We start from the raw sequence: 23,504 nt of genomic DNA on the forward strand, positions 1-23,504 counted from the left end.
CAGTGATATACAACACAGCACTCCCAGAATGCACCTCTGCGGCAGCCATATAATTTAAATGGAAATTCAGTAATTAAATATGAGTGTAGGTTCTATAAGTTTTACTCCAGGGACCCCGAGGTAACGGCGGCCTGTTTATAGGAGGTTATTGGCAGTAGGGGGCTCCTCGTCTCAGGAAAAGCCTACCAGCACATGTGAGATACTCTCGGTATTTAAATCCAGACTGAAGCTGTGTTATTTTAGCCTAGCGTGATGTAAATAAGGCCACTGGTCAGTAAAGGACTGACCTACAAAGCATGTTAATGCACCGGTGTTGGGAAAGACACTATATGGACATAAACTGAATCGACGGAGTCAATCATAAGGGCATCTTCAAGCTGCCATCGTGACAGAGTGACGGAAGCACCCAGAAGCCAGGAACTGTATCAGTGTAGGCATGCTGAGAAGTGGCCATTATATTTAATGTAATAATATATTTTTATAAATTTATAAAGGAATTAGGGTTTTGCTTTGATTAGTTGAGTTAAATTCCCATGTGTTTCTGCTTAACAGGATTATGCTTACATCTTGTACGGCATGGTGTGCTGTGTGTTGCTGAAAGGCTGAATTGTATTTTCAGCAGTATAATCTCCAAACTACTATCTCAATATATTCAGCAGACATGCAGGTAGGTAGACACCCATCTCTAAATCGCCATGGCGTGTGACTGTCTGTGTGCGTGCGCCCCTGCGCTATGGGGCAGAGCCCTCCGTGACCCTGTAATGGTTGGAAAATGGGTGCATAAATATTACAGTATATAGACACACAGACACACTCTTTGACTCTCTGGTCTTCTCTAGAGACACTGTTGCATGTTACATATCAAAGAGTATCGACTTACACTGACACACAAGGCAGGGAGATAAGATTAATGCCAGGTGGGGTCAGGATATGGTGGTTCCTAAAACCAGTTAGATTCTGCCAGTTACAATCTTCTGATGTGCCATGTACCATATCATTTACCAGGAAGACAACTACCTTTGCTCGAACAGGAATGAAACGCAGCCTAGTTTTCACCGAAACTGAAAATGACCATGACTTTTGTAGGCATTTGTTCGCTTCTCCTTCCTATTTTTGGTTAAGAAAACTGTGACTAGGAACCACCATTCAAGGATCTGGTACGGTCTATAAATTGTTCTTCGTTTAATGCTAAATAAACACCAACCCAACAGGATATTTCAGTTGCCATTGAGCCTGAGTGGGCCTCCTCATCTGCAGATCTACCAATTGGTAGGTATCATGCTCATTTGATTTAGCCACTGCTCCACCTGCTGGCGAGCACTGGTAACTGCCACCCCCAATTTGAAAGAACACAAAGCTTTGGATAATATGAATAGATGACAAATGTATATTTTATCTTCATATTTCAGAAAATGTTTTATTTATGTGCTTGATGCAAAAAACATGAGCTGTCTAAACATTCACATTGTTCTGGCTTAGTCTGTTTGCATCATAACCCCACACTGGCAAAGTGTACATGAAGCACAGTCTATCACAGCAAAAAACAGGTGGTCTGAGATTGGATAAACTATAAAATGGTTCTTAACACACAAAAGGAAACCAGAGAGAGCAAATTGTAGCTGAGCTGCTCCCTGCGAACCTTTTCTGGCTTTGAGAGATGGTGGAAGGGGAGACGTACTGGTTAATAGGGTGGAACGGCCCCAGTAATAGGAGGGTAGGAGTCCGCAGGCCAAAGACACCAGCTCAGGGGAACAGGCCCACACAAAGTGGGAGAATACGTGAAGCGGGCCGCCCTTGTTAGTCAGTGCCGACTGCAGGTATGCCTGAGGAGGGGGGTGGAGATGCCGGATTCAAACACATGAGTCACTGGGGTCTGCACAATAAGCCCCTACCTGAGCAAAAACAGACTGACTTATCAAAGCAGATGCCAGAGCACAATGGGACTGCTCTCCAAGGTCCGTCGTTTCACGGTCCACAGGTTTCCTGACTTCCGGAACGTCCCGCAGGCTTTCGGAGAGGCTTCAGGAATGATGGGTGAATAGACCTGGCCACTTCGTGATTCCGACTGTGTGGGTCACACATCACGCGCACAAGCGCTGCTTATCAAGCAGCTGCGGGGGTGGGGAGGGCGGTGCCTCTGCTGCTTTTAGTCCCACCCGCATCCGTGAGCAATATTCCCCACCCACCACATCCAGATTCATACACACACATTCCCACACTGAACAGATAGCTGGAGTTATCATCATTGCAGGGACACCGGTCTCTGCCTATCCCCCGCCCTGGTGGTGACACATGCTGTTTTTTCTGTCCCCTTCTGGAAGAGCTGTGTGAGCTTGCCTGTCCACCCCTATCCCCCCCCCCCCCCCCCCCCGCCACTGTGCCCTGGGAATGAGCCCTTAATCCAGGCCACTCAGCTACGAGCTGATAGATTACAGCTGTTCCCAAGATTTTCCAAAAGTTACCTGCCTTTACACTCCCCCCCCCCGCAGGCCCTGAAGAAGGCGATCATTCATTTCCGTCTCCCATTCGATCTCATTCTGCCTCTGACATTATCCTCTTTTGTGAAATGATAAAGGATTCTTCATGATTGTGTACACTGCCAAACGGGGATTGCTTTCCATGTTAGGTCTTATTTAGAGATAATCTGCAATGCAAACAGCAATGCACCAAATGAAAGTTATAAGGAAATGAAAGGGTTGATCCATCCATGCGTCTTGAAATCCATGTTTTGTTCCATATATCTGAGGGTAAATATGAAAAATAAATAATACCCATTTTATAAACCTTATGTGTATTGCTTTACTTCACATCACATCCATTGCAAGTGGACTATGTAATGTTTCATTTTCTTTTGAAAACACCAATTAATTTTCTAATTGCCTTCAGGAGTTTGTGCATTCTAGTGCAAGTCTGGAAAACGCGTTATAAATTATTTCACTTCTTAAACCTGAACGTCAAGAAATCCCGAATGATTGATTTCAGTTGCATGATTTTCTTAAGCGAAGTCTATGACAATAGCAAGACAAGGGAGGCTCACCAACCCCCCACCCCCCTAAAAAACAGCAGACTTACATTACAGGATGAATCAGAGCGTAAGCCTGAAGAAACTGAAGTGTTGAATATTTATTCAGTCTTCCTTGGAAATGAATACTGTACGGCAGTTTTCACAAATGTTGTAGTCAAACAACGTCCTGGCTTGAAATAAATTAATAAAAGATGGAGATAGAACGAAATAGACAAACTTTTAACAGTTATAAAAACAGGATTTCACTTCATGCTGGTTTTAAGGGAGTTTTCAACGAAATCGTTTCCGGTTGCTCACTGAGGGATTTCTCCGCGGTCGATGCTGACATTCTTTCCCCCGAAACATGATTAACGCCTTGAGTTCATAAGCTGGGTTTGGATCACCGCCGCTGCCGTGGAATCCCTGCTGGACCGATCCGCATAAAGCGCCCGTCCGCATTGGGCGCCCGGCTGAAATAACATTACCCCACCGGTTTTACGGGACTGCCGGGCGGCTGTGTGGTTGCTTACCCTGTCCCGATCCTCCACAGCGCTCCATTATAAAATAGTTATTAACGCGTTAATGCCCCGCATCTCGGTCTCAGAGACACCGGGCACCTGTAAAATGCACTGGGAACTTTACAGCGAATGGCCATTAAATTGTCAAAAGCGACGTGCTAAAATGAAATAGAATAAGGCGGAGAGACGTTAGATCATCTGCCATCATTTACAGATCCCTTTACCCATCCTGTCGACAGTGACATATGTTAACTACTTTGTTGTAGCGAGACAACCATCTTTAATCTAAGACGTCCCTTAATTCGAAGTGATTGCTAACAGCTCTTCAATGTTAATATTTAATGTTAATACTCTGCTTATATACCGGCGATATTTTGCGGAATGAACTCTGAGTAATTATACTGCACATGCTATTCTGCATAAAAAGACGGATGATGGATGGATGGAATTGCAGGAAAGTACAGTTTAAGGCTGCAAAAATTAGTAGATCTACTCAAGTAGTAGGGAGAAGCAATCTTTATTACTGAAATGATTGAAAACGCCTTTGGGAAGTGACACAATAACAGAGAATCGGAGCTACTTGAGAAGAATATATATTTTCACATCACATTTACAGCAGAGGGCTGTTCCTCTGTGGCAAGACGGATGCAGCATTGGCACTGCAAGTCACACATGGCTTGGAACAACCTTTGTTTTCCATGTTGAATCTGTTCGGTCAGCTGAGAGTGAAATGTGACCACCTCACGCGGTCTCCAAACATCTGCATCGGGGACGCCAGTGGTCTCCTGACAAAGGAAGCTGGCTGGACCGCACCAGCAAATTCGTATCTCCTGATCTGCATGTTTCTTGATGAAAACACTCTTCTCAGTAAACAGGCCTGTTTACTGTATCTGGTAAAAAACCAGCCTTCACATCTCAATGACCTGAATGCAGCAGGAAGCTTCAGCGACGTTGTCACGGTTACTGGGATGCCTGGTTCTTTGTCCCAGTCCCTGGTGGGTGTGAGGTTGGAAGGTGAATTTTCCTCTCAAATACCAGGCCCCAGGGATACAGCTTTGGTCCCAATGTCCGATATACTCATGCAGTCCCATCTGAACCTACATATCATCAGAAGTGTAGAGTCTACAGTATTTATAGCCTGAGATTGCTGCCAAGGCAAATGGAATTAAAAAATGTTAGATGAGTTTGTTTTCAGTTTTATATTTTCTTAAATTCTATTCCAGTTTTGAAAATATATGTATGTGTGACGCAGGTTAATTTGTTGCCGTTCTTTCAGTTTTTCGTCATTTCTTAACTTTTCTCTGGATCTTATTCCTCGAGATGTTCCAGTGCAGGAGGAGGCAATGGGCATGGTGCTGTTTGTAGACGTGCTGAGAATGGGCGAGGACCGGCCCATGTCAGTGTTCTGCACGGACAGGATGGACAGAGATGACGCCTCATAAATGATCATGTACTGAACTGTCATGTCTCGTGCACTCAGCCGTCCACAAGACAGCAGTAAACTGACAGGAAGTACACTCTCGTGCAGAGGAGAACTTGACTTAATCTCTGTTCTCTCCAGTGAATTAAGATGTCATCTGTATAGCTTTGAACTGTAGCCAGTAAATTTAAGATTTTGAAACTGAATTTACAAGCTCAATGCATCTATATAGGCACTCTGTGTTGGACTGGTATCCCTTCCAGGCTGTACCCCAGCCTTGTGCCTGGAATTGGCTCCAGAACCCTCCTGCAACCCTGACCAGGACATGAGCTGGCAAACAGGTGGGTGGTGCATTGCTTAGCAGGTAAGGACTCTATGCCTGTGATCAGAAGCTCACCAGTTCAAATCCCATAGTCAAAGAAGTAATTCACCATTGGGTGCCTATATACATTTTATGCACTGTATATTTACAGTGTATATAATATATAGCTCACATAGCTTATGTACAGTATACAGTATATGCATTTTACAGAGTATATATATATAGTATCGGTGTGTTACACAGAATGATTACGTGAATGCTACCATAAAACATATATAAATTAAATTTGAGTGTGCACCCACACGTTTCTAAAATGCACTGCTTAAATACTGTTTAACAATGCACCACTGACTTTAGATGTGGTTTTTGTTGGTCAAAAGCACAGTGTCATTTCGCTGCATTAACATTGCAACGCACGGACAATGTGCCCGGCCACGCCTCGTTCAAAAAACACCACTCTTACGAGCGGAAAGCAGGAGCAAAATCATTTGCTATTTTGACGACGTGCGTGCATGGCGTGATAATGAGCAATGCGCTGGTATGAAACTAGCAAAATCACTTTGCCTCACTCTTTCTGCTGGTGCAAAATAGGGCCCAATATGTATGCACCCAGAAATGTTAGTGTAATACCCTGTCACAGAATAGATGGGCTGCTGCAAGCAAACCACTATACTCTGCAGTATCTGTATCCAATCATGGATCATTACTTTGCTACACCATCCATCCCATCCAGAACCCAGAACTTGCCATTTTAAGAATGCAGACTGGAACTGTTTCCGGAAGTGTCCATTAACCTCCTGTTGACGGATGGCTGTTGGGTGCGGGATTACAGCATGGCTCTTGTGCCAAATATTGCTCATTTTATGCCTTACTGTATGTGTGGTAGGCAGTGTTCTTAAAATGGGGACAGAGTGGGGCTAACAAAGTGGATTCATTTCAGCATTTATTATTTCAAACCAGGAGCGAATTATCCAGAGCAGACTGGGCCTAACAATGTTGATTTATTTTAGCATTTAGCATTTCTAACCAGAAATGAAACTGGAACATTCTCAGGTTAACAATGTTGATTTCTTTTTAGCATTTAGCAAACAGCTAATAAAGACTGGGGCTCACTTCGGAGACTGGTATTTTATTCCGCCTCCGCCAATAACGCCGCAGACAAACCGATCCCGTTTAAAGGTCAAAGGTCACAGCTGGGATCTCAGCGCGTGCATACGTGCGGGCAAGGAGCCGCGAAAGTGAAGCTAATCCGAAAACGTGTAAATCCCTCGGTCCCCAGATCATTAGCTCGGTTTGCCAAGATCGCCGCATCCTCTTTTTTTTGCCTGAAACACTTTCAGTCCTTTGCCGTTTTTTTCCCTCTTGTCGCTGTTATTGAGGAAGGAGGGGGCTCGTTTATTGGAGTAATTCATCACCTTCATAACATAACAGTGGTCCTTCGGAAAGGCTGAACACTTTTGGAGAGAATTATGTTTTTAGGAATTTAGAAAAAAGGGGGGAAACAGGGATGCCTGCGGAGGAGAGTCCGCCGGGAGTCGTTTGTGTGACACTGTAAGCGCGCAGTGCCGAGGCGCAGCCCGCACAATAAAAACACGCCTTTTAAGTTCTCGGCGCGCGTTTCCCGCTCCGACTTTTGTCAGCTATAAATTGCGTATAAACACGGCCGCGTATCAGCCGGCAGTAAATGCCTCCATAATTCATAAGCGGCGGCCGCCCCGCTAGCATCACGCGAGTCCCGGGACGCGCGTTTCCGCGCGCTCGCCTCGCATTTCAGCTGCCCTTGCACAAAATTGCACGCACCTCGCCGTCGTCCCGGGATCGGCGGGAGGCGCCCGGAAAGCCGGCAGGTGCCGCCGCACATCGATCCGGTCAGGATGACTCTCATCGGGGAGCCGCGGCCAATTGGACTGCTGAGCAAATCTATGCAATACATACAATGCGTATGTTAGCTATATATATACTGTAATTATATAGTACATAAAATTTATATATTTGTTATATGTGCACTGTAAATATACATACACCTGACATGGATTAGCCTGCCATCCTGGGTTGTTCCCTGCCTTGCGCCTGTAACCTCCGGGGTAGGTTCCGGACCCCCGTGACACTGCATAGGACAAGCTGTTTCAGAACATGCATGCATGTATGGATATACATATACATGTACAGTACATGACGTGTATGATATATATATACACTGTAAATATGCAGTGCGTACAATGTGTATGTTCACTATATTTGCACTGTAAATGTATATACCGTCGCTGTCCAATAAAAACCACGCATGCCCACTGCTTGGCGATAGTGACTTTTTAACTGTAGATGGAATTCGCCCATTCTCCCCTGTCTATTGATAGCGTTTGATAGCAAATTGACCAATGCAAGATTTTTCATGAAATCATCTATTTGAATAGTATTTATGTTTGTACTAGTTAACATTTGTATTCCTGATGGTCATCTGTGTGGATGTATGCCTAATTTTAACAACATAAAGATAGCTGGGTAGGTAGCTAACTATTACCATTGTTAATATATAATGTGAGATTACTTTGTATCTTGACACTGATGTATTTGCCTTGCTGGCAACAATCCACGAAAGTCCATTTCAAACATTAAACCGTTCGCTAATGGCACTGTAAAGATCGGCTTCTATTTGTGCCGCAGATGACATGGCACACTCACACACCAGTCTCTCAGACATTCATACTTATGGGCAATTTGGCTGCACGATACTTAGGTTCTTATTATAAACAATATATACAACATGTGCAATTCAATTTATTTTTATATAGTGCCTTTTGTGACACAGTCGCTCAAAGGCACTTGCAAAAAGTGTGTAGCAAACCATGACTGCATGATTTACACAAAATATATGAGACAGCCCCCCCCCCCCCACACACACACACGCACGCACACAATGCTTTTGTTCCACTGAGCGCTGTTCCTGAGAAACAGTGAACCCTCACACGATGACTCCGAGACCATCACTGGAACCCCAGCGGTAAATTCCCCCTCCCTCTGGCGTAACGGCCCCACTGAGCGGCCAGCATGGAGATGCCTCGGGGCCCGGACCAGGCTGAATGGGGGCAGCAGGCGCCCTCTGGATCCTGGGCTTATCAGACAGAGAGATGGAGACGGGAAAACGAGGCGAGGAGGCTCCGTGATCCGTGGATCCGAGAGGGGCTGTCAGGATCGTGATCAAAGTGCCTTTCTGGGGGAGAATCAAAGCAAGTGTGGGTGGTGCACTGGCACTCGTGTATATTATACTCAGTGTACGTTATAAATGGGGGGGTGTTTCAAGTCTCCCTTCTTTTTTTTCCCTTTTTTTTTCATCCCGAAAGCGCCGGCTGTCAAACGGGCTGGCGAGTACAGCGAGGCCGTCTCAGACAGTCGCTGACGACGAACAGATTGAAGGGGACGGATGTTCGCTAAACGTGGCCCCGCGGCGGGTGCTCCTGGTTCGTCGTGAGGAGGAATGTAGGAATTGGGCCTCATGGAGGCCTGAGGAGGGCAGTGGGGGCGTCTCTCGGCAAGGGGGCCCTTTGGCCTTCGCAGCCTCTGCTTCCTCCAGCATGGGCACTTTGTTGAGTCGGCACTAGAGCGAGACCGGTTCGGGCTTAGGGAATACAAAGTGGGGGTCGTGCCAGGGTGGGAGGAGGCCATTGGAATTGGGGGGGGGGCGGGAAGGACTGTTCACAGCCCCTGTTCCTGTGTAGAGGCAGAACCCCCCTGCATGCTGAGAGGGCAGAACAATGTGTCTGGGCCGTGTGAGGCTGACAAAGAGCCCAGCTACTGGGACGAAGCATCTCAGCCACTGAGAATACACACACACACACATACTCAAACAGAGTCACACACACACACACTCAAACAGAGTCACACACACTCAGAGTCACACGCACTCAAACAGAGTCACACACACACTCAAACAGAGTCACACACTTAGAGTCACACACACTCAAACAGAGTCACACACACACTCAAACAGAGTCACACACTCAAACAGTCACACACACACACTCAAACAGTAACACACAATCATGCAGTCACACACATACACAGTCACTAACTTACAACAATACACACGTACACTTACAATTACTCTCATAGCCATACATGAACCGTCTTGTATGCAGACTTGTGTATACAGTCATAAACTTTCAATCAGTCACACACTCATAGACACACACTGCCAATCACACACCTATACACACACATAGAAGCAAACTTCCACATATACATGAGCATCTCCATCCACATATCTGTGCAGTTTGTGAACAGATGTAGTATTCTTAACCTGCCAACACCGATATACAAAGACAACAGGCCGCTTCTGAGCGTCCTGCGATAAGAGAAACCTCGGTGGAAAGCAGCGCCTGTAGGAACCTGTGTACAAGGTGAGGGTGTCACGTGCCAACCTGCCTGGCGGACAGCTGGGCCGTCCTGCAGAGCGGCGAGACTTACACAGCGCTAAAAAGCCAGTTTCAAAGGCAAAAGAATAAAATACGTTTAGCATGACTAAATCTCATTCCTGGCTTTGAACTCTGACCCAGAATCAAGCCACTGCCAGCTGTCAACATTTATTGAGTTCTGGGAATACTACTGATAAACTGGTTGGAAAAGTTATGGTATTCTCCGAGGATGACACAAAAAGCTATGAATTATTTCCAGAGATAGTTGCAGGGATTTTTCCTCTGCAGCTTGACCTCTCAATACCTGGCCTTTAATTATCAGGGCTTGCTACTGTTGTTGCTGACGCTGAAGTTCTGTTTCCGAGTTGTAGCTTCCTGAACAATATTTGCATGCATTGACACCAGCATCATTATGAGATTTAGACTAATTTGCCTCTTTTTGTTGCCTAAGAGGAAATCTGCTAAATATATGCACAGTACTAGGATGTTAAATACTGCTGGTACCTTATTTTGTGTTAATAATGACAATACCAGTGTGATGGCGCTGTTGTTGTTTTTTTTTCCTCAAAATAACTTGATCAGCTGAGAGTATTTTTTACCCAGAGTATTACCCAGAGTATTACCCAGAGTATTACCCACATTTTTGTAGAAGCACTAGGAGGAAGAAAGAAACAAAAAAAAATACATAACCCCCCCGCCACTAAGATAGATTTAAAAATAAGAGACAAGCAAATCAAAGCCTTGCTATTGGCCCTTGAATACCTTTAAGGAACTGCACTGAATGGATGGCAAATTATTTTTTCATCCTTTTCATTTTGACGCTCTTTTCTTTTTCATGTTCTTTCCCGGCGAGGACCTCTGTGAGCACGCTGTAGAGATCTCAGTCCATAAACATGTGCATCATTGTTCCTTAATAAGGGCCGTCATTGTTTGTTTGCCCTGGTCCCCACTCACTGAGTCGCAGAGAGCCAGCCCTCTGTAGATGGACGAACAATAGGCTGTTCTCATTGGCCGGTGCTGACAAGCCCAGGGAGCCTGTGTGTGTGTGTGTGTGTGTGTGTGTATACGTGTGTGAATGGGGCAGGGGGGTGGGGGGGGGGCCTCTGAATGCATCCCGGGGCCTCCATTGGTGAGTGACAGCTGAATCGTGGCGAAGTTTTCCCAAGTACGGGATGCGAGAGGGAGCAATGTGTGGCGGGCGGGGGGGGGGGGGGGGGGGGGGGGGGAGGCAGGGGGGTGTGCATTCAGGGCTGACCACAGCTGCAGACCTGGGAGGTCCTGCCACATTGTTCTGGAGGACATAATGGGGGGAGAGCAGGGGACACCGGGCCCAGAGGCCGGTACACTACCCACCGCCGGCCGGGGCGCTGAATGAGATGTCAGATAGGGGGCGTGGCACTCCAGCAGGGGCTCACACAAAGACACACACACGCACACCCACGTTTGTATTCGTCTTCATCTTTGTGGGGACCGCAAAAAAAATACGAGACTTTTGGCATTTTTGTAAAATTGAGGTAATAATTGTGGGGATCAAAAATTCTTTGGATTGCAGGAAAAAACTGGCATGAGACAGAGAGAGCATGCAAACTGCACACACGCAGCGTGGAGGTGGTACCCGAACCCCTGACCCAACCTCTACCAGCACCATGACCCCCTGAGCCACTGAGCTGAGCAGGGATTCAGAATAAATAAAGCAGCCAGACTGCCGCTGGCGGGTCCCTCTGACACAGGGCAGGTTTGGCAGTTTGGTGAAACTCACCACGGTGCAGAAAGCGACCTGAAGAGAGCAGGCTAATGCACCATTCCTGCTCCATTTTCAGCAGCAAAGGGTTTCGAAATGCTTTATATCATGCATGTGAATTTTTGAAAGTCACACACTTTCTGTTGAAATGAAATGATGCTTTATTTGCCATTTGCTTACAGTACATTGGAATTGTCTGGCTTTCACACATCCCATGGATACAGGTGAGAGCGAAGCTCAGGGTCCGAGCACGGGGTCAGCCGCCCCCCCCCCCCCCCCCCCCAGCGCGTCCCCTCCAGGGCACCCCCTGCTTGCTCTCTCTTCTTCTGGGCTGATGCTGGATAAGCAGTAAATGGGTGATGTTACATGTACCCTTCAAGATGCATTTGGCCCAATTACAGCCTGGAAATAACCGGATGAGGCAGACTTTCTTTTCAGAGTCGTGTGTGAGATCATTTTTGGATTTTATCATTCCTCAGGTTCATGATGGTGGCTCCTCTGGGGTGACCCTGTGTGCTCGGTGGGGGTGGGGGTGGGGGGTGGGGGGACGCTGCAAGTCTCTGCCTGCGCCTCTTCCAGGCTCCCCAGGAATGAAGTTCAGGTGTCAGGAGTTCAACTGATTTATAACGGCAAGCACGGTATAATTAAGCAGTCAGTGTGGCATGGGGGGGGGGGGATCAGTGGGTCAGGCTTGGCTGGGAAAGACGAATGGCCTCGCTGGCAATGATGACCTTTCCCGCGATGGCATCGCTTCCAATCACCGCCGGGGGGGATGCAAACGAGCTCGGGGAGGCTTCCGCCGGCTCCGCTTCTCGCCCCACTCCACTTCTTGCTCTTCTACTTTTCTTCACAATTGTTTATCAGTTCTCTCCTCCTCCTTCATCTGTTCTTTTTTAACCACAAACTGAAATAATTGATCTGACAGGAAGCCGGCCGACCTCATTTGACAGGGGAAACGGGGGAGATCGAGCGGATATATTGGCTGGAATGAACCATTAAGGAGTCGGAGATCCTGGGGGGAGGGGGTGGAGCTCCTCCAGGAAGGCAGGGCCATTGATTTGCCCATAACCCCGCCCCCCATCCCTCCTCTGTTTGTGCCCCCGGCTGCTTGCGGGTGGATCGACACAGAGTTGCGGCGATCGTTAAAAAGTCTGCTAAACACACGAGTAATAGGCAGGGCCTGGTGCCGTTAATTAGCTTACAAGCCGAAGCACATCTCTATGATCAGCACGCCACGAACACGGCACACACTCGCGATTGCCACTTAAATCACACGTCGTACGAAAAGATGGGAGCATGGACACCCGTCTTGGAGGGTGGAGGGGCATGACAGGGGGCGTATTTCATTACAGAAGGGCCAACCTTATCATTAGCCAATCATGTGTTTTGAATTTGTGAGTGACAGGGGAGGGGGCACTCTGGGGGCCAATCAGCTTTCAGCTGGAGCTAGTGCCTCAGTAAAGACTCAGCAGACTGAAGCGTGTTTGTGTAAACGTGGGCAGGACGGCCTGACAGCTCCTCGCTCGTACGTTAACCTGTGAGAGTTACGTTATTAGTGCTAACCTCCCTGCAACCTATAGGGGGTGTCGCCCAGGAGTGTGGCGGCGTCTCCGTGCTGCGAGTCGCGGGTGGCGTGACGGGCCCCGGCGTGGTCCCATGGTTCCACTCTCCCCGCCGCGTGTTCTCTACAAAGGCGACATCGGCACGCGTTTTGGGGGCTGTTTTCACGTCCCCGGGCATATCAAAAACACGCGAGGGTGTCAGCCGCAGCTCTGCTCCTGGCAGCGGCTGACAGCACCACTGGGGGGGGGGGCACCACCTCATTTCTGACAGCTGCTGGTGGAGCTGGCGGGCGCGGGGTGGGCGGGGCCGCGAGGGGAAGGCGGCCGCCAGCTCCCCAGCGTTCGGAAACCCCACCGCCGTCTGACGGGACGCCTCAACCAAACAGCCCTCGCCGCGCCTCCGGAGACGTGCCACCATACTAATGACGTGTCAGTCATCCAGCGACGTCGTGGAAAGCCAGGCGGGACTCTCCCGGATGGTAGTGTACCACTGATCCCCACACCTCCCCCCCACCCAAAACCCTCCCCCATATCTGCGGAAAACGTGATTAGAAGGTGAACACGGGGAAGTGCTTCTCATTTCCAGGTCAGTATAAAAGTAATGAAAATGTTAGAACAACACAGAATGAGCGAGCGTGTGTGTGTCAGCAAGGTTTGGGGACGGACTGGTTCAGCCAATCGGAGTGGCCGCTCGCCACCTGCGTAACGGGCAGCCGTAAATCTGCGAGGCGGCACGAAAGTAACGGCGCCAGCAGGGGTCATGTAAACACAGCAGAAGCGGAGGCTTTGTGCCAGCTGCCAGAGACACCGCCCTGCCCAAAAACACACCCCCCCACCACCACAAACAGCACTCATATCTGTTTGTGGCCGATTCGCTTTGTTGAGTTTTTAGCTTCGCTCTGGTGAGGTAGGGGGCTCACTGACATTGCCCCTGACAGTTACATTGTTGAGCATGTCGTATGAGGCAATGGGGGGTGGGGGTATTTTCACTGCAACCCACCTTGGGATAGTACCTCAGATTCATGCAAAACCTGGCCTTCTGTACAGCAGGAAAGACCGGTGTTGTTTTTTTGTATCCAAAGCTGTGTGATTATACATACTGTAGCTGGGTTATTGATTGAATACAAAATCAAATAAGGCAATTCGAGGTATTTATACAAAACCGAAAATCCGCAGTAACTGGGTGTTTGTATGAAACTGGAGCTTACAGAGAAGCTGGGGAAAAAAAGTGGGAATTTATATATAATAATTAATCTGATCTGATCACAATAGAAAGGACAGTAATGAACCAGACATTTACCGTGCAGTGTTTTCAAAACGGTACCAATGCACTGCACACAAAAACAACAAATGCTGATTCAAACTGTACATCCACTGATAAAATCCCAGGGCTTTGTGTGAAATGGCGTTTCATTGCGCAGCCTTTTGGGTGCCTGTGATGATTCCATTTTTGACAGATGTGAACTTATTTCTTTAAACAGGTATGATTATATACACATAAATAGATAATGTCAGCGTGCGGACTACATTATGTAAGAACTCAAATACAATGAATGGAAGAAACAGAAGACAACCGTCCTTTAGGTTGATGCAAGGGCATCTCTACACTGGGTATGTTCATCTCAGCAGCCACAGCAGAGATGGAAACCGGTGGGATCCTTTTAATTTCGGAATCTAAATTCAGCGAGTGTGTACTGCCAAATGTCAGCAGTATCCAGAAGCGCGCTCAACAATTGCATCACCTCCGTGGGCTCTCTTGGGGAAAATATATCCCCTTCATAGCTTGTTGAAGAGTAATTTTCATTTCTTTAGTGCTTTAGGACAGGAGAGCCATCGTCTTTGTTCATTTTTAAATCACTGGGTTTTGTAATGCGGGAAGTGAACCTAAAATAAATTCTCATCCGCAAATTGTGTGAGAGGTCAAGCTGCTTCAGCAGACTGAATAGATCTGAAAATTCATCAAGGATGCAACCAAATTCTCTTTTGGCTGTCGTCAGTTTAAATTATCCTGACTCTGGGGATGCGGGAATGTGAAGGTTTGCTGCCGGAAGGTCTGTTCCAGTAATTGGTCTTAATTGTCACTAATACGAGTAAATCCCCCTGCAGGAGGTCAGGTCAGTTCGGCGGGAGGGACACGTTTGTCATCGATGTGACAGCGGCAAATTGAAAACCTTTGGCTGGGTATCGCGGGCCAATTTGTCACTGCGGGTCCCCTTCCCGGTGTCTCCCTGCCCGCCACATATGTGTAATTACAGTAAGAGGTGCGACTGCCGTTAATTAGCCAGGGGATCGCTTTGGAAAAGCCCAGACCCATGGTGGATAGCAGAGGAGTATACTGGGGCAATGCCACAGAGACACTGACCGCTGCTGAAAGCTGATTGGCCTCTCTTCTGTCATTCACTGATTCAAAACACATCATTGGCTAATGTTAAGGTTGGCCTCTCTGTATGAATTATGGCCCCTCTTATGCCCCCCACCCCCCTAGAATTGCCCCAGGTGGTGGGTCAGATCGCGGCATTGGGAACACACCCGCACATCCCTCACTCCTGTACCGTGCAATGCTGGGTCTAAACAAACATCGTTCCGATTGTGATTTGAAGAGACTTGGGTTGGGGGGGGACTTGTTGTTTCTGTCACTTTGAGACCCCTGGCCGGGTGTAGTGACTGCTTGTGGGGAGCAGAGGACCCCAAAACATCTGGGACCCCACGCAAATGTGTGGTTTGAGCAGCAGTAAACAGTACTGCTGTTGTGGGGATGTGTGTGGGGATGTGGCTGTCCCCGTCCTCCATCCCGATGGAAGCTGCATGGCTCAGAATGGAACTTCAAGTTTCTTCTTGTTCCAAAAAATCCAGTAAATTCCAGGATAAATGGACCCCGCTGGTCCAGTTCTGTGGCACCCTGCTGTCTGTGCTTTCAGATTTGTATCTCACTCCGTTAAGCGGAACCTCAGTCAAAGCTAAACCAGAAAAATCAGTTTAACCCCCTCAAAAAATACATTTTCAACTATGTTAACTAAGTAAATTATCAATAAATAATCAGCACATGTTTAATTAATGCATTGTAATGGGGAATCTGTGTGATTAGTAACATATTCATGTTCAGGTTGTTTACCACTTAGCTCTGCATGATAAATATGAGATGAGCAACTTCTAAATTATTGATCCGTCACGATGTTTAAAATTCGCGCAGTGCTGAGAAATTCCGTTCCAGGAAAGGTTGGTCGGGAATCCTCACCAGGCTACCAATTTTCTTCTCAAGCTCGGAAGACTCAACAGCAGGATGAGCTGTTGTGTGTGTGTGTCTGTGTATGTGTGTGTCTGCGTTAAAGAGAGAGAAAGAGAGGTGTTGTCTGAGGCATTGTGGGTAGCTTTCTGTCCATGGGCTCTGCTGAGGTTTACAAGCTCCTCCCTCTGCACTATGGTAACCCGAGGGGTACCTGCCTGTGAGATATGCCAACAGGCCCTTGATATTTGATGGAACAGATTTTTATTGGACCTTTACCTCCCCATCAACCCATCCAACTTCCAAAACTGCTCTCACAACACTGAGGCTGGGGGCACCAAGGACGGAATGCCAGCCTGTGGCGGGGCACACACACACACACACACACACACACACACACACACAATGGCAGACTTTGGGCACTACAGAGTCACCAGTTCACCTCACTGTGAGAGGAACCCGGAGTACATGGAGAAAAGAGTAACCTGGAGTGGACAGAGACAAGAGGAACCTGGAGTACACAGAGAAAAGAGGAACCCGGAGTGGACGGAGAAAACAGGAACAAGGAGAACAGCCACAGGAACACAAGGAGAACATCTGTCATCAACTCTTTACAGTACATGAGAACATACTGCAAAAAAACACATTACCCGTGAAGGTAGATCCACTGGTGACATGCGGTATTAATATCCTATGTTAAAGTTTATGGCTCCAGATTTCCCATATAGCAGCATGAGTTTGAGGAACAGGGTCCTCCACATCAGAACCCATCAGCACGTGCCTTTATTTGGGGAGAGCACCACATGTGGACAGTATATTCCGTCAACACCAGCTCCACAAAGCTTGATGGCCTGTCACATGCCCCCCCAGTGGGATATAGGCCAAGGCCCTTTAATTCTGATTATAAATCATCCAGAACATACAAATGAAGATAAGCTGGTAAGCCCAAGCTCTGATGCTGTCTGGGTTCCATTCAACAGAACATCCTTCCTTTCTCTCCTCCTTCCCTTCCTCCAATTCTCAGTGACCCCATCCCTCTGCCCTCTCCGCTCCTCCTTTCTTACCATCAGTACCCCCCAGGGGGTCAGTTCCCTCATTTCTCCCGCACATTGCAGGTTCTCCCCCTCCGGTCCTTCGGCCCGCGAGCCGGATCCTTCCGGCGGTTCGCAGACTGTCAGCCAGTGAGAGGAGCATTGGAGACACAAAGCAGCCGAGGCCTCTGATTGGCTCCCACGAGACGGGGCCACATTGGGTCTCCCGAGAGAGTCCCAGAACCTTCAAACACATTCAGAGTTCTCACAAAAGGTCCCCACAAGCACGCTTTGCTCCCTGTCCTGTTTTGCCAAACAAAGGCCCCTTTGACGCGATCACACGTCCCTATTAGCACGTCATAAAGAGCTCTGGCGATGGATAAGCTCAGTTATTCTAAGGCGGATGCGGCGCCAGGCCACAGGTTCTGCTTCCTTGTAATTATTTGCATAGGATGGCGCAGAGAGCGCTGACATCGCTCATTAAAATCAGGCAGATACTTTAGAGGTCTATTACCAGCTCATAAAGCGGACGATGGCGACCGCACTTTCCTCTCTGCCGAGGCGGAGCCGCGAGGAGAAAAACAAACATTAGTTGTTCTTCAAAGAACCGTGGTGGGACGGTACTCTGACTGCAGGAGTGTGATTGTGGTAGCCAGTTCCAGCTGTACTGCCCTGGTGGCGATCAAGCTGTTGATCAAAGCCGAGAAGGAAATCCTGAAGAAGGACGTCAATGGGAAATGCTTGGGGGGGGGGGGGGTGGTGGTTCATGGCTGGTATTCTTGGGGGCCCCAATAGCGTGCGGCTGCATGCATAAGGTTAAGTGTGATGCCCTCTCCTCCACACAGGGATACAGTGAGCCTATACAAGCAGAGACCTTGGATTGGACACAGTGAGTGTGTGACCATGTTGGGTCCCCACATACAGAAGTGCGTTTAAGGGTTCAGCCAGTGCCCTTGGAGATGGGAGGCCACAGTGCTGCCCATGGAACCACTATCCACATTTGGGAAGTGCACCCAGAAGTCGCCCACATTAACAAAAATCAACCACCTTGGTTTGCAATGCGGACCATAGAAAATATACTTTGGTGCCATCAAACAAACAAAGGCAAGTGTAGCGATTATGAAGCGATTAGGAAGGCATTCCTCCACCATTTATTTTCCTATTTCGTTTGACTCCTCTTCAAACCTTCACAGGAGAATTGGATGGCAGAGGCTTCTCTGAGGGTCCAGCCATGTCCCAGCATTAGATTAACTAAAATGGATGTTTGAAGAAAGTGCCATTACCAGGACATTTCTGGGGAGTACCTGGTACTAAATGAAAAAGCCCCAACTTGGCCATGGAGATATGACAGGCCTTCCAGGCTTCTTTGTGTAATAAACTCGAAGTCGTCTGTGTCCAGGAGTGGCCATTGGGTGACATTTTTGTCTGCATGCTTCTGCTGATTCTGGACAGGACAGGAAACTGTACAGCTTCTGCAGCACGAGGATGCGTGTGCAATATAGGACAGACGGCTCAACATGAGCTTTCAGGAGATGTTTGTCACTGAGCGCCTCTCTTATCAGCGTATATGGTCAGTGCACCAGGTGAACAAGGTAAACGCCTCACATGTGGTGCGATGCACGAGTTGCCGGCATGATCCCACTCTCCCTCCGCCTCACATGCTCTGTTTAATCATCACACCACGAGTAAATGGTGGGTAAGAGATTACACATGGTAACGAAGACTTACCCACAGTAGGGACCCCCTCCACCTTCCAGCCATTTGTATTACACGATTAACTCTCTTCTATATTAAATGTCCAATTACAATTTCCCCATATTTTACTAGAGCATTTTACACAGAGCTCCTTGCACCCCACTAACCCACAGCATTTCATATTGTAGATCCAGGGCTCCCTCATCTTTCAGTCTCTGTGCTTTTGAGGTACCATCCTTCACAGGTTCCCCTTCCCAGTGCTGCTCCCGGCTGTCCGTGGCTCCAGCGAGGGGGTCCGAACGTGCTGCTATCCAGCATCTAAAAGAGCCGTATTTCATTTATCATAAAAACAGCCTGCGATGTGGCGCGACGCTTCGCTCCTAAATCACAATCTAATTTTTCACTGTCGGATTTTATATGTGGCTTTTTCCCCGACGTTTTCGCCACGTGTTCCTGGAGGAGCGATGTTTTTTTTTTTTAGTTTAAGGATGCTGCCGTAAATGAGTATGCCTTGGAGATGCAGAGAGCCTCCACTCACATCGGGATGAAAAAGCCAGATACTACCAGTCTGCTTAAACCAACACGTGTCTTTAGGCGAGGTGACATTTATTCACTGTATGACATGTAATCATGGCCTCTCCGCCGCAGCGACTTACTTAATAATTTCTAGACGTATACAGGCACTTCTGACTTAACGACCGAGTTCCGTTCCTACGATTAGGTCGTTAAGCGAATTGGTCGATAAGCCCGTGTTCTGTCATAAAACACTACCTATCGAGACGAGCTATCGAGCCTTACTGCGCATGTGCAGTTCCACCGTCTTGGGATCAGGGTTAGGTTTTAGCGGTTAATGTAAGGTTTTTAGGGGTTTTGGGGGGTTAGGGTTAGGGTAAGAGCTAGGGTTAGGGTTAGGGCTATCGATTAGCACTACGGTAGCATTTTTCGACAAGGCAGCATATATCGACAGAACACCGGGAATTGGGTATTGGGTTTGTGTCAATCATCTTTAAGATATGGTTTTAATGTTACCTTTACACTATTTAGGCCTATAACAATTTTAGTAGGCCTATATTTAAAAACAGGGATGCACATAACTGGTATGCAAGCACGCATTCACCCTTGAAGCCGTGCATGCGGCAATCGATTGTTGTAACATTGCAGATGTGGTATTTATTTTATGTAGGTACATTTGCGCTGATATGACAAATTGTCGCGCATTTTAACCGTTATATGCTAATTCGTACTTCATTCGTGGTATAAAAGTTAAAATACACGGTAATTTCTTGTCCTAGCATCACATATGCACATAAAATAAGTGCGCATTTGCACTTTTACAACCATCTTTTGCTGCACATATCGCTTTCAGTGGCGTATTTCCCTACCAGTTATCTGCATCCCTGTTTATATATAGTGTAGTGTACTGTATAGCGTAATAAACAGAATAGAGGAAATCCACTCTAAAATACATTACTTAGGTTTGCATACTGCAAATACAGGTAATCGTTCTTATTTATTCTGAATGAAGAAATCGTCTAAAGGAAAGTCTAACGTGATAACTTTGTTTTAATCCGCATAATTGCTTGACGCCGGCCAAAGTTTCCGTACAGTGTATGATACCGACAGGTCGGAGAGCTAGTCGTGGGTCCGGGGGGCTGTTAAACAGGTAGATCGTTAAGTGAAGTGTATCTACTAGATACTATCATAATAGATAATATTATAATAGACGCGCCCTTCACTGCGATCCATAGGCTACTGCTTTCGATACTAATTGGACAGTATAGGACCTGCATTCCCTTTATCTCCGGAGTGAGTGTTTTTCATTACGGAAAGCTGTCATTATTTTCCGCTGTGTGACAGTGACATTTTGCCGCGGGAGATGCCAGAGACGCGCCGCAGGAGCACAGCCATAGTCAAACCGAGCGCCAACCTCCGGTACCGGTACCAGAACGGAACGATCCGACGAGAAAAGCGCCTTTTTAAATTCATGCCACCTTTCTTTCATGTGCCTTGTTCTTTTCTGTGGGACTGAAATGGATAGGGGGATGGGGACCCTGAATGCCGCTTCAGTGTCGCGTCTTCAGGGTACGTTCCTAAATGGCACTTTGACTGAATTCAGCTGGACCGGCTGACACTGGTGCCATAACGAAATCAAACACACATTTCCATGCTTAAAGGAGAATGTCCCCTCTGAACGATGTATTTTATGACCGGGCTCCTGGGACAAGCGCCAACCGCAATCAACGTTTTCGCGTGGAAAGAAAAGAGCTTTGTTTGTTTAGTCACAATTTCTGTTCAGTTATGGGGGTGCCTCAGGTCCTAATGATTTGGAAAGGTTTAACTTTGTCCTGGTTCATATTTGGAGACACTGGGTTTGCTGAAAGAGCGCACAGGAAGTCTGCTGTTAGACTTGGGTTGTTCTCTCTTTCGGAGCGGGTGGGAATGGGCCTTCTCTTGTCCATTGAGAAGTGGACTTTGCTGTAGGTCATCATCACTGGCCCAGCCTGTTGACCCCAAGCTACTTAGTTTGTGCTGTTCCATTCTAAACCAGGCTGGGCTCATTCACTCACATGCCGTGGATGATTTACAGACCCTGGAGGAAAACCCGCACACGACACAAGGAGGCCACATAGTCTGCAGACACAGACTGGAGGCGGGGCTGGAACCCCTGACCCTGGAGGCAGGTGGCATCAGCTATGGCTCAGTTTACGCACCTTGTCACACAGTGATGACACATCTGACCTTTCCTGTCTTTTATCAAGAAAAACATAATCAAAAAACATCTCATCTGTCTATCCATCCATCCATCCAAATTCCAGCCATTTATCCTGGTCAGGATCACAGGAACTTTATTTATAAGGTTACAAAATAACACTCTGACCCTTGGTACGCCCCCCCAACGTGAGGCGTTTTCGGTAATAAAGCTCAGTATGATTATACATGTGCTACGTGTTGTATGAACAAACACAAGGAGCTCCAAAGGCATATTATTAACTCTTTAATATTTTTTTTACAGAACTGAAGACTAAAGTACATCAAATGAGGGAACTGTACAAGAATGTGCAGAAAGAACGAAAACATGAAAAGAGCTCGGCCAAGGAGGGGGTGACACAGCATCCCGAAGAACAGCGCAGTGTGGCCCCGCCCCCTCACTCTGCGGACCTGGGGGCGGGGCTCCCAAAAGCGAAGCTATTCGCCCAGTGGGGTCGTTCGTACGTCCCCCCGGCCCATCCATTGTAAGTGTCGATTTATCTTTTTTTGAGAGAGAAATCCCTGATTTGTCATACAAAATGGAATAAAGGAAAAGCGACGGTGTGTCCGCCGTGGATGTGTGTGACGGCGACGGGGGGGCGGCGTTCCGCGTCCAGGCGCCTTCCCAAGCACACCTCCCCTTTCTCCGACTTAAAGATATGGATCTTGCTAAAAATGTTACCGTTTCGGTCTTCAGTGCATCGTAGCCACATCCAGCGACATGTGGGCTGAGGTAAGAAGATCAGCTGGGTGCGTCAAGTCACCGTTTTACGCCACCAGAAGGAGGCGCTCTCACGCTGGCATCCAGGACTGTGCTGCTCCACTCCTGACTACAGTGAGGTATCAGATTGTGACTGGGTGGCAGTGGCCACGCCCAGGTCTGTGACAAGTCAGCAGCCTCCTCTCTGCATCCTGCGTGTCCCCCTGGAGGAATCCCTCCACAAATACGAGTCACTGAGAAATCTGAGTGACTGGAAACAGCCTTACTGCGGAGACACCCCCCCGGCCCCCAGCAGGCCACACACAGATACCAAGGTCAGAGTCACTGGTGTTTCCTTTCTTGGGGGGGCAGTAAAAACACAGCGTTAAAAATTAATCTATTAAAAATCTGTCTATCCATCCACCTCTACACTGGCCTGACTTTTTGTTCTGTCTATAATCTCCACGACTGTTTTTTTTTCTTTTGCATTACTGTCTTCATTTTAATTATATATTTTATGGCATAAATAAGAATGTTCTTTTTAACATAATAAATTACAGGTTACGCTAACGCACTGACATCTGGCTGCCATTAGGGGGTGCTCTCTCTCCTTTCAAACCCCCGGGGAAGGGGGGGTCCGCAGGCGAGGGGTTGTGCAAATTGTGTGTGTCCGCTGAATCTGGATGCCGGGGGGGTGGGATCTTCCCACAGAGAGGGGGCGGAGCTCTTTAGCTCCAAACACAGCTTTCTAGATGTTGTATCCGAGTCGGGGGTGGGGGGGCAGACACAGTCACGTGGGGGATTGTGTTGGGATGCAAAACGGAGCGATGGCATCGGAGTGGGTGCCCGGGACACGCGGAAAGCCACGGTGAATAAGGCACACGGCGGTCTCGCGGTCACGGCCTGCATCACGCGTGTCAAATGCTCTCCTTTTCTCAATGGTGTCCTCCCTCGTGTCAATGCCCCCCTGTCGCCCCCAAACGTGAGGGCGCCCGCTGGCTTTCCGAACTCCGGACTGTAAACATGGCCAAAACAAACAGAGAGGTGTGACAGAACAGGAGGCCAGTTTCCCGTAGCTCTCTGGGAGATAAAGCAGGATGTGAAGCACATGACAGCAGCTCAGTAAGG

The 23,504-nt window shown here is 47.8% G+C and overlaps 2 long non-coding RNA genes across 3 annotated transcripts; one reads left to right on the plus strand and one right to left on the minus strand.

Moving 5' to 3' along the window:
* Nucleotides 1–4,399: 4,399 nt before the first annotated feature.
* On the minus strand, nt 4,400–7,315 carry LOC111858708 (uncharacterized). Its single transcript, XR_002841660.1, has 3 exons — nt 7,287–7,315; nt 7,065–7,184; nt 4,400–4,514 (listed from the first exon to the last, which is right to left on the minus strand). It is a non-coding gene; the product is annotated as an uncharacterized lncRNA (long non-coding RNA).
* A 13,058-nt stretch (nt 7,316–20,373) lies between these two features.
* LOC140587694 (uncharacterized) lies at nt 20,374–22,968 on the plus strand. 2 transcript variants are annotated; one of them, XR_011989371.1, is made up of 4 exons: nt 20,374–20,424; nt 21,477–21,605; nt 21,942–22,161; nt 22,374–22,968. It is a non-coding gene; the product is annotated as an uncharacterized lncRNA (long non-coding RNA). The 2 variants fall into 2 exon arrangements; XR_011989370.1 differs by having other exon boundaries at nt 21,942–22,968.
* The last annotated feature ends 536 nt before the right edge of the window (nt 22,969–23,504 follow it).

The sequence above is a fragment of the Paramormyrops kingsleyae genome, chromosome 2 (assembly GCF_048594095.1).
Source record: "Paramormyrops kingsleyae isolate MSU_618 chromosome 2, PKINGS_0.4, whole genome shotgun sequence".
Taxonomy (NCBI): domain Eukaryota; kingdom Metazoa; phylum Chordata; class Actinopteri; order Osteoglossiformes; family Mormyridae; genus Paramormyrops; species Paramormyrops kingsleyae.